This window comes from Hordeum vulgare, chromosome 1H (assembly GCF_904849725.1).
Source record: "Hordeum vulgare subsp. vulgare chromosome 1H, MorexV3_pseudomolecules_assembly, whole genome shotgun sequence".
In the NCBI taxonomy this organism is placed as follows: domain Eukaryota; kingdom Viridiplantae; phylum Streptophyta; class Magnoliopsida; order Poales; family Poaceae; genus Hordeum; species Hordeum vulgare.
In genome coordinates, this window is record NC_058518.1 from 80,856,667 (window position 1) to 80,868,675 (window position 12,009).

The following is a 12,009-nucleotide window of genomic DNA, read 5'->3' on the forward strand; positions in this document are numbered from 1 at the left end:
TATCACAAGTGTGTGCACACACACACACACACAACCAAAGATCTTGCCTCTATCTATGCATAGCAGGAGAAGAAATCAAAATTGTCCACTTTAATGCCTATGGGTTAGGCACACATATGGTAGGACAAGCAAAAGAAATAGAAATAAAAAAGAAATGACAAAAATACAACAGGGGCACGTGGGATTCGAACCCAGAACCCACTGTATAGCACCAACAGAGTCATGCCACTCTGCCACTGGCATCGTATCGACAGGGAAGAGGGCACATACAGGATAACATGTTCCTGTTGACTACTGTGCAGAATAAACGAAAAACAAAAGATGTGCCGAGGGGGATCGAACCCACGCCCTCTCATCGGGAAACAACACACTGCTACCTCTAGGCTACCGTTCGGATCTTAACTACATAGGGGAAGCAAAACAGAAGTAGTACCCCTACTGCTACCTCTGCTGCCGACGGCTGGCTGGAACAGGGGAGGTACCTCGTCGGTGTTCTGCTAGCAATTGGACTAAGCGCGCTCTATGGAAGGACGCTGGTGCATCCACGGTTCCATTCCTATCCTAACCAAGGCCCGAGGGGCTCTACAACTACGAATCCATTGTGAGCGGCGCTACGGCGACAGAGACGACGAGCTCAGCAATCAAGAAGCTACGGCGACCGATCTAAGGCAGGGAGGAGGAAGCGAGATCACTACCTCAGGTACGGGTCGAGGAAGGAGCGGTCGTAGAGGAAGTACTGGAAGCAGAACAGCGGAGCGGCGGAACTTGTCGGAGAAGAGGCGCCTCTGGGAAGAAGACGAAGCAGAGTCGGGGAAGGATATCCAGCGGCGGGAACGGACTCGTGTAGATGCCCTCGAGCTGCTGGACCCGTCGAATAGGAAGAAGTAGAAGCAGGACGACGGCGACGACGAGCTTCATCCGTCGGCCATGGCGGAGCCGAACGATTCCTTGCCTTGCAGCGACGAGAGAGAGAGGGGGGATCGAGATCTGGATGGAGCGGCGGCGGGGAGGAACCCTAACGAATGCACGGACGCCAAGGCTCCTTTATAGGGCGAGGGGATAAGCGAGGGACGCGCTACGGGCTCGATGTGCGCGTGCTCTCTCCGGTGGAACAGAGGGGAAAGGAATAGAGAGGCTGACGGGAGGGACCCACTGCCTCACTGGAAAGGAGGGGGAAGACTACGGACGCGCGATGGGCTGCGAGGGAAAGGAGAGATGGGCCGCTAAGTGGGAGGGAGCCCACTTAGTGCGCGAGATAGAGAAAGAGAAGCACACTGGCTATTTCTATTTAAAATAAAACAGGGAAAAGAAAAATAGGCACAGGGCAAATTATAAAAGATAAAATCAAAGCAAAAATTGCCCTCGACCTGAAATTAACTACCTATTTAAATAAAATACAACAAGCATTTTTGGGGCTACTTTAATAAATCCAAAACAGCATTTAAATAACCTGTTGCACCCTCAAATCCAAAACCAAGACTCCAAACTATTACATCATCATCTCCACAATATACTCTAAACACAAGACATTTTTAAATCAGCTTTGGGGAAGATGGAATTTTGAACATGAGATTAAAAGGAAAGGAAAAGGGTTTGAATTGCAAGGAGCTTTGAAAATACATAGCAACCACTCCTACACTCCACACACCATCATCACATGTGATCACAAGGCCAACCCCACATCAACTCAATCACAATGACAAGACAAGCAAAAAAATATAGCCACACAACCAAAGAAGATCAAGTGCCACATGAAATCATACATGCATTAAGATCAAACATGTTCTTGACAAGGTGGATCCACATAAGATAGGTTCCAAATATGGCAACTACACACTTGGGGCATTACAAGCACTCAAATGACTAAGCATACGAGCATTATGTTCCAATTTTCTGCTAACATAATCAGGACTGAGGAATAGAATACCTCTTTTCTTAGGAGTTGGCTTCGGAGGTGGTTCGGGAATAGTCCAAGCATTCTCATTGGACAAGATGATCTCAGCTTGTTCTACGGTTCGTTCCCTAAAAACACAACCGGGACAACTATCTAAGTGGTCTCTAGAAGCATCGGTTAGTCCATTATAGAAGATATCAAGTATTTCATTCTTCTCAAGAGGATGATTAGGTAAAGCATTCAGTAGCTGGACGAGCCTCCCCCAAGCTTGTGGGAGACTCTCTTCTTCAACTTGCGCAAAGTTGTATATTTCCTGCAAGGCAGCTTGCTTCTTATGTGCAGGGAAATATTTCTCAGAGAAGTAGTAGATCATATCTTGGGGGCTACGCACACCACCAGGATCAAGAGAAGTGAACCAAGTCTTAGCATCATCCTTTAGCGAGAAAGGAAACATCTTAAGGATATAGTAGTGGCAGATCTTTTCCTCACTCGTGAATAGGGTGGCTATATCGTGCAGTTTGGTAAGATGGGCTACAACCGTTTCAGACTCATAACCGTGAAAAGAATCAGATTCGACCAAAGTGATTAACTCACGGTCGACAAAGAATTCATAATCCTTATCGGTCACAAAGATAGGCGAAGTAGCAAACTTCGGGTCGTATTTCATCCTAGCGTTCAAAGATTTTTCTTTCCACTTGCGCAGTAACTTCTCAACATCATAGCTATCCTTACAAGCAAGAAAGTCCTCACCTATGTCTCCCTCCATGAAAGTGCAGTCATGCCCTTAGTCGTGTTTTGGTGTTGCTGACAACACACATATAGATAATTAATCAGTAATCCCCTTTTAAGCTATTGTGAATGATCATGTGTTGATAAGGACAAGCTCATGTGCTAACAAGGACAAGATCAAGATAAGCATTCCTGAGCACTACATGCTTGATCCTTGTGGATGTTCATATGGTGGACAAATGAAGATGAATATATAAGCTAGGCTTTCCACATTGTGTATGGGAGAGCTACTTGAAGACTTCATCATGTCTTGCTTTCAACATTGAGCCAAGAAGGAACAACAACATCAAGCTCAAGTGAAAGGGCTAACTCAAAGGTATCAGTTCCTTCGAAGTTAGCGGTGCGGAGTGATGATCAGCGAATAAAAGTATACACTCAAGTATGGATCATCGGTACCCCTTTTACAATTCTTGAGTCTTTAGGGATCCCACACTATTAAGAGGGGATCACAGGTTTTGTGATGAACTTGCTCAAACTAGATATCCACTGTTCGGCTCATACCACATCTCCACTGCTTTGCTGTTATCAGAAAACAGGACTAGTGCCTCGGACATCCGGCTCCCTCCGGACGTCCGAGGGCCGGACGTCCGACCAGCTTCAGAAATACGGAGCTTCGCACGAGAGAAACTTGAGCCATATAACTCGGACTTCCGGCTCCCTCCAGACGTTTGAGGCCCGGACGTCCGACCAGCTTTGGAAATCCGAAACTATGCACCAGAGAAACTTGAGCCATATAACTCGGACTTCCGGCTCCCTCCGGACGCCCGAGGGCCGGACGTCCGACCAGCTTCGGAAATCCGGAGCTTTGCACCAGAGAAACTTGAGCCATATAACTCGGACAACCGGCTCCCTCCGGACGTCCGAGGGCCAGACGCCCGTCCACTTTCGGAAATCTGTAATCTTGCACCAAAGAAGTTTGAGTCGAATAACTCGGACTTCTGGCTTTCCGAAGCTGGTAACATCCACCTCTCTAACGGTGACTAACTTCCCTCCAAGGAAGTGAACATCGGGATACATCTTCGTCTCAGTGACCTTGGTTATCCTTAACCCTAACTCCTTACTTTTGGTTTACTTGTGTTACTTGAGCATACATACATTGCATATTGTTTGTGCTCATTATATTGTGTTGTCTAGTTCTTGTACAAGATTAATCATTCAAGCATACCCTCTATATCCACACGTTCACACTTGCAGCTTTTGATATATCGTGTGCTATAGTGTGATCTAGTATCTTGTGTCGTTCACCTACTTGTCGTGTGATATAGCTCAAGTAAGTTTGTGTAACTTACTTGTGCTTGTTAGTAACTGTATTGTGTCCATCTTGGTAGATCGTGTTGTTGATACACGTTGCAGTGCATAGTGCATTTAGGATTTGTGCTTGACAAGTATCCTCTTAGTTTACTTCCGCATTAGGTTTAAGCCAAATTCGAAGAAGTTTTTAAATAGCCTATTCACCCCCCCCTCTAGGCGTCATCGAGGTCTCTCTTTAATTAGGTTTCACGACCTAGAGAGTTTCGATGTCGACTATTGGATTAGTGCACAATGACACCTTTGACTTTGATGGCACAAATTATACCCTATGGAGAATTCGTATGCTTGATCACCTTCGGGCCATGGGCCCAAATACTTTACGAATTGTTCTTGTCGGGATTGCCGACAAAAAGGATGATGCATCTTCATCTACTAATGAAATGTATCTTGATTGTGAGCTTTTCTTGCCATTCATCGAACCATCAGTCCTAAAGTGTTTAAGTCTAATCTCGACTTGCAAGTTAGCTCATGAAGTTTGGACTAAACTTGAAGATATATATGGTGGGTCCAATCTTGATGAAGACGATATTATGATGAAGGAGTTGGTGCATGAGCTCTTCACTCTTTTCGATCATAAAGAGTCCACCACTACTTCCATATCCGATTACTTGCACAGCTCAGCATCTTCAATCTCAAAAGGTAACGACATGGTGAGTGAAGAAATACATGTTGATGAAAATTTCATAGCCTCCATGGACACGAGCATATCTAGCACCACACATAGTGTAAATTATTGTGCTGTGGTGATATGCAGTTCACCTAAAGATCCCTCGACAAATGTCTGTGGTGATATGCCTGCTTTCCCGTGTCCTCTTGATCAAAATATCTTGTTTCTCCCTAGTTGTTCTATGACTAATCATTTAGGGGCAACCAAGAAATGTGAAGTACTTTTGACTAATGAAGAATCTGATTCACCAAAAGAATCATCATCAACTCCTCCAGTTCACATGTGCCTCATGGCAAGAGGTAATAATGAGGTAACATCTTCCCTGTGCAATAACGATGATATTTGCGATGAGGATGATGATGGTGACTTGGCTGAAAATATCTATGTGATCAGTAAAATTCTTCATAAAGCTAAAAATAACGCTCTTCAAAGATTCCAAGATGTTCTTGCTTACTTTGAAAATTGTAATGATTCACTTAATCATGAACAAGCTAAAAGTGAACAACTTGAACATGAACTTGAGAAGAGTCATCAAGCATGTAGAGACTTAAGATCTTCAAAAGGAGAGATTGAAGTTGCTCATGATAAACTTAAAAAGGATTTTTAGGTCCTTCTCCTTGGATGCAAGAATGTCAAGGGGGCGCTCATCAAAACCTCTAAGCTCTATGAGGAGCTTCAATCTACTCATGAGAAGTCTCTAATCGCTACTTACTCCTCTCATATTGTTGATGATACTTGTACATCTAACCCTATCTCTTTTACAAGGAGTCGGACGTCCGATAGGGGTCGGTCGTCCGAGGGATGTAAATATATCTGAAGCACTGTGTAGTTGAACAGGGACCGGACGTCCGGAGAAAGACGGAAGTCCGAGTTATTCGACTCAAACTTCTCTGGTGCAAGATTACGGATTTCTGAAAGTGGACGGACGTCCGGCCCTCAGACGTCCGGAGGGAGCCGATTGTTCGAGTTATATGGCTCAAGTTTCTCTCGTGCAAAGCTCCGTATTTCTGAAGCTGGTCGGACGTCCGGCCCTCGGACGTCCGGAGGGAGCCGGAAGTCCGAGTTATATGGCTCAAGTTTCTGTGGTGCATAGTTCCGGATTTCCGAAGCTGGTCGGACGTCCGGGCCTCAGACGTTTGGAGGGAGCCGGAAGTCCGAGTTATATGGCTCAAGTTTCTCTGGTGTGAAGCTCCGTATTTCCAAAGCTGGTCGGACGTCCGGCCCTCGGACGTCCGGAGGGAGCCGGATGTCCGAGGAACTAGTCCTGTTTTCTGATAACAACAGAGCCGTGGAGATGCGGTATGAGCCGAACAGTGGATATCTAGTTTGAGCAAGTTCATCACAAAACCTGTGATCCCCTCTTAATAGTGTGGGATCCCTAAAGACTCAAGAATTGTAAAAGGGGTACCGATGATCCATACTTGAGTGTATACTTTTATTCGCTGATCATCACTCCGCACCGCTAACTTCAAAGGAACTGATACCTTTGAGTTAGCCCTTTCACTTGAGCTTGATGTTGTTGTTCCTTCTTGGCTCAATGTTGAAAGCAAGACATGATGAAGTCTTCAAGTAGCTCTCCCATACACAATGTGGAAAGCCTAGCTTATATATTCATCTTCATTTGTCCACCATGTGAACATCCACAAGGATCAAGCATGTAGTGCTCAGGAATGCTTATCTTGATCTTGTCCTTGTTAGCACATGAGCTTGTCCCTATCAACACATGATCATTCACAATAGCTTAAAAGGGGATTAGTGATTAATTATCTATATGTGTGTTGTCAGCAACACCAAAACACGATTAAGGGCATGACTGCACTTTCAATCTCCCCCTTTTTGGTAGTTTATGACAACATACATATAGCTCTCAAAAATAGTAATAGACATGTGTGGCTTAGGAGAGATTTGCTACGATGCTTATGAAGCTCCTCCTTATTATATGCATAGTAAAATAGGTAAGTGCGGGAGCTCCCCCTTAATGTGTGCATTGAAGATAATAGCATGATATAACACCATAATAGTTCAAAAATACATAGCATATCATATGAATCAAGGCATATCATATGAATCAATAGGATAGCATAAAACTCATCATCATATGACACAACGATAATATCATGATATCTCATCACCACATGATAGTTCAACAATACATCATCCATAGGTGATGGCATAGCACACCATCCATAAGTATCGTTACATGATGACACATCATTAAGTTCGACATAATACATCATACCATACATTATGAGAGAAACTAAAATCGAAACTAAGATAAGATAATGTTCTCCCACTTTGGCATGAAGGACCAAAAAGGAGGGAAAACCGGCAATGCTACCACATACTCAAATATCACCCTCATCAATATCATCATTAATCACGCATCATCCTCATCATCATCATCCTCATCGTCAGGCAAACCACTGCCACCAGCCTCGTCAAGAAAATCAGCCCACTCAGTGTTGGAATTATGCCCTAGAGGCAATAATAAATATAGTTATTATTATAATTCCTGTATCAAGATAATCGTTTATTATCCATGCTATAATTGTATTCAATGAAGACTTATATACATGTGTGGATACATAGACAAAACACTATCCCTAGCAAGCCTCTAGTTGGCTAGCCAGTTGATCAAAGATAGTCAGGGTCTTCTGATTATGAACAAGGTGTTGTTGCTTGATAACTGGATCACGTCATTAGGAGGATCACGTGATGGACTAGACCCAAAATAATAGACGTAGCATATTGATCGTGTCATTTTGTTGCTACTGTTTTCTGCGTGTCAAGTATTTGTTCCTATGACCATGCGATCATATAACTCACTGACACCGGAGGAATACTTTGTGTGTATCAAACGTCGCAACGTAACTGGGTGACTATAAAGATGCTCTACAGGTATCTCCGAAGGAGTTCGTTGAGTTAGTATGGATCGAGACTGGGATTTGTCACTCCGTGTGACGGAGAGGTATCTCTGGGCCCACTCGGTAATACAACATCACACACAAGCCTTGCAAGCAATGTGACTTAGTGTAAGTTGCGGGATCTTGTATTACGAAACGAGTAAAGAGACTTGCCGGTAAACGAGATTGAAATAGGTATGCGGATAGTGACGATCGAATCTCGGGCAAGTAACATACCGAAGGACAAAGGGAATGACATACGGGATTATATGAATCGTTGGCACTGAGGTTCAAACGATAAGATCTTCGTAGAATATGTAGGATCCAATATGGGCATCCAGGTCCCGCTATTGGATATTGACCGAGGAGTCACTCGGGTCATGTCTACATAGTTCTCGAACCCGCAGGGTCTGCACACTTAAGGTTCGACGTTGTTTTATGCGTATTTGAGTTATATGGTTGGTTACCGAATGTTGTTCGGAGCCCCGGATGAGATCACGGACGCCATGAGGGTTTCTGGAATGGTCCGGAAACGAAGATTGATATATAGGATGACCTCACTTGATTACCGGAAGGTTTTCGGAGTTACCGGGAATGTACCGGGAATGACGAATGGGTTCCGGGTGTTCACCGAGGGGGCAACCCACCCCGGGGAAGCCCATAGGCCTTGGGGGTGGCGCACCAGCCCTTAGTGGGCTTGTGGGACAGCCCAAGAAGGCCCTATGTGCCATAGGAAGAAAATCAAAGAGAAAAGAAAAAAAGGAGGAGGTGGGAAAAGGGGGAAGGACTCCTCCTTCCAAACCTAGTTGGACTCGGTTTGGAAGGGGAATGTTCCCCCCTTGGCTCGGCCGAACCCCTTGGGGGTCCTTGGACCCCAAGGAAAGGCTCCCCCACTTCCCCCTATATATACAGAGGTTTTAGGGCTGATTTGAGACAACTTTGCCACGGCAGCCCGACCACATATCTCCACGGTTTTACCTCTAGATCGCGTTTCTGCGGAGCTCGGGCGGAGCCCTGCTGAGATAAGATCACCACCAACCTCCGGAGCGCCGTCACGCTGCCGGAGAACTCATTTACCTCTCCGTCTCTCTTGCTGGATCAAGAAGGCCGAGATCATCGTCGAGCTGTACGTGTGCTTAACGCGGAGGTGCCGTCCGTTCGGCACTAGATCGTGGGACTGATCGAGGGGCGGATCGAGGGACGTGAGGACGTTCCACTACATCAACCGTGTTCACTAACGCTTCTGCTATGCGATCTACAAGGGTACATAGATCGAATATCCCCTCTCGTAGATGGACATCACCATGATAGGTCTTCGTGCGCGTAGGAAAATTTTTGTTTCCCATGCGACGTTCCCCAACAGTGGTATCAGAGCTAGGTTCAGGCGTAGATGTCTTCTCGAGTTGAACACAAAAGTTTTTGTGGGCGGTGATGTGCGTTTTGCTGCCCTCCTTAGTCTTTTCTTGATTCCGCGGTATTGTTGGATTGAAGCGGCTTGGACCGACATTACTCGTACGCTTACGAGAGACTGGTTTCATCGCTACGAGTAACCCCGTTGCTCAAAGATGACTGGCAAGTGTCTGTTTCTCCAACTTTAGTTGAATCGGATTTGACCGAGGAGGTCCTTGTATAAGGTTAAATAGCAATTCATATATCTCCGTTGTGGTGTTTGCGTAAGTAAGATGCGATCCTACTAGATAGCCATGGTCACCACGTAAAACATGCAATAACAAAATTAGAGGACGTCTAACTTGTTTTTGCAGGGTATGCTTGTGATGTGATATGGCCAACGATGTGATGTGATATATTGGATGTATGAGATGATCATGTTGTAATAGATAATATCGACTTGCACATCGATGGTACGGCAACCGACATGAGCCATAGGGTTGTCTTTAAACTAACGTTTTGTGCTTGCAGATGCGTTTACTATTTTGCTAGGATGTAGCTTTAGTAGTAATAGCATGAGTAGCACGACAACCCCGATGGCGACACGTTGATGGAGATCATGGTGTGGCGCCGGTGACAAGAAGATCGTGTCGGTGCTTTGATGATGGAGATCAAGGAGCACGTGATGATGGCCTTATCATGTCACTTATGAATTGCATGTGATGTTAATCCTTTTATGCACCTTATTTTGCTTAGAACGACGGTAGCATTATGAGGTGATCTCTGACTAAAAATTTCAAGACGAAATTGTGTTCTCCCCGACTGTGCACCGTTGCTACAGTTTGTCTTTTCGAGACACCACGTGATGATCGGGTGTGATAGACTCAACGTTCACATACAACGGGTGCAAAACAGTTGCACACGCAGAACACTCAGTTAAGTTTGACAAGTCTAGCATGTGCAGACATGGCCTCAGAACACATGAGACTGAAAGGTCGATCATGAATCATATAGATGATATGATTAGCATAGGGATGCTTACCACTGAAACTATACTCAACTCACGTGATGATCGGACTTGAGCTAGTGTAAGTGGATCATGAACCACTCAAATGACTAGAGATATGTACTTTTTGAGTGGGAGTTTAGCGAGTAATTTGATTAAGTTAAACTCTAATTATCTTGAACATAGTCTAAGTCCACTTTGAATATATTTGTGTTGTAGATCATGGCTCACGCGACAGTCACCCTGAATTTTAATACGTTCGTAGAGAAAGCTAAGTTGAAAGATGATGGAAGCAACTTTGTAGACTGGGCTCGTAATCTTAAGCTAATCTTACAAGCTGGGAAGAAGGATTATGTCCTTAATGCTGCACTAGGAGATGAACCACCTGCTACGGCTGACCAGGATGTTAAGAACGCTTGGTTAGCACGTAAGGAGGACTACTCAATAGTTCAATGTGCAGTCTTGTATGGCTTAGAACCGGGACTTCAATGTCGCTTTGAGCGTCATGGAGCATTTGAGATGTTTCAGGAGTTGAAGTTCATCTTTCAGAAGAACGCCCGGATCGAGAGGTATGAGACCTCCGATAAATTCTATTGTTGCAAGATGGAGGAAAACTCGTCTGTCAGTGAACATGTCCTCAAAATGTCTGGGTACTTGAACCGTCTAGCTGAGCTGGGGATTGAACTCCCGCAAGAGGCTATCACTGACAGAATCCTTCAATCACTACCACCAAGCTATAAAGGCTTTGTGTTGAACTACAACATGCAAGGGATGAACAAGTCACCCGACGAGTTGTTTGCGATGCTGAAAGTCGCACAGTCTGAACTCCGTAAAGAGCATCAAGTGTTGATGGTGAATAAGACCACTAGTTTCAAGAGAAACGGCAAAGGCAAGAAGGGCAATTCAAAGAAGAGCGGCAAGCCTGTTGCCAATCCGACGAAGAAACCCAAAGCTGGACCTAAGCCTGAAACAGAGTGTTACTATTGCAAGGGTATGGGTCATTGGAAGCGCAATTGCCCCAAGTATCTAGCTGATAAGAAGGCGGCCAAAGAAAAATCAGGTATATTTGATATACATGTTATTGATGTGTACTTAACCGGCTCTCGTAGTAGTGCCTGGGTATTCGATACCGGTTATGTTGCTCATATTTGCAACTCGAAACAGGAACTGCGGAATAGACGAAGGCTGGCGAAAGATGAAGTGACGATGCACGTAGGAAATGGTTCCAAGGTTGATGCAATCGCCGTCGGCACAGTTTCACTTCAGTTACCATCAGGATTAGTTATGAAGTTGAATCATTGTTATTTAGTGCCTGCGTTGAGCATGAACATTATATCTGGATCTTGTTTATTGCTAGACGGTTACTCTTTTAAGTCAGAGAATAATGGTTGTTCTATTTCTATGAGTAACATCTTTTATGGTCATGCACCCAATGTGAGAGGATTGTTCATATTGAATCTTGATAGTGATACACACATACATAACATTGAGACCAAAAGAGTTAGAGTTAACAATGATAGCGCCATATTTTTGTGGCACTGCCGCTTAGGTCATATTGGTGTAAAGCGCATGAAGAAACTCCATGCCGATGGACTTTTGGAGTCACTTGACTTTGATTCACTTGACACGTGCGAACCATGCCTCATGGGCATGATGACTAAAACTCCGTTCTCTGGAACAATGGAGCGTGCAAGTAACTTGTTGGAAATCATACATACCGATGTGTGCGGTCCGATGAGTGTAGAGGCACGCGGCGGATATCGTTATTTTCTCACCTTCACTGACGATTTGAGTAGATATGGTTATGTCTACTTAATGAAGCACAAGTCTGAAACATTTGAAAAGTTCAAGCAATTTCAGAGTGAAGTTGAAAATCATCGTAAAAATAAGATCAAGTTCCTACGGTCTGATCGTGGGGGTGTATATCTGAGTTTCGAGTTTGGTGCTCACTTAAGACAATGTGGAATTGTTTCACAGTTGACACCGCCTGGAACACCACAGCGTAATGGTGTGTCCGAACGTCGTAATCGTACTTTATTAGAGATGGTGC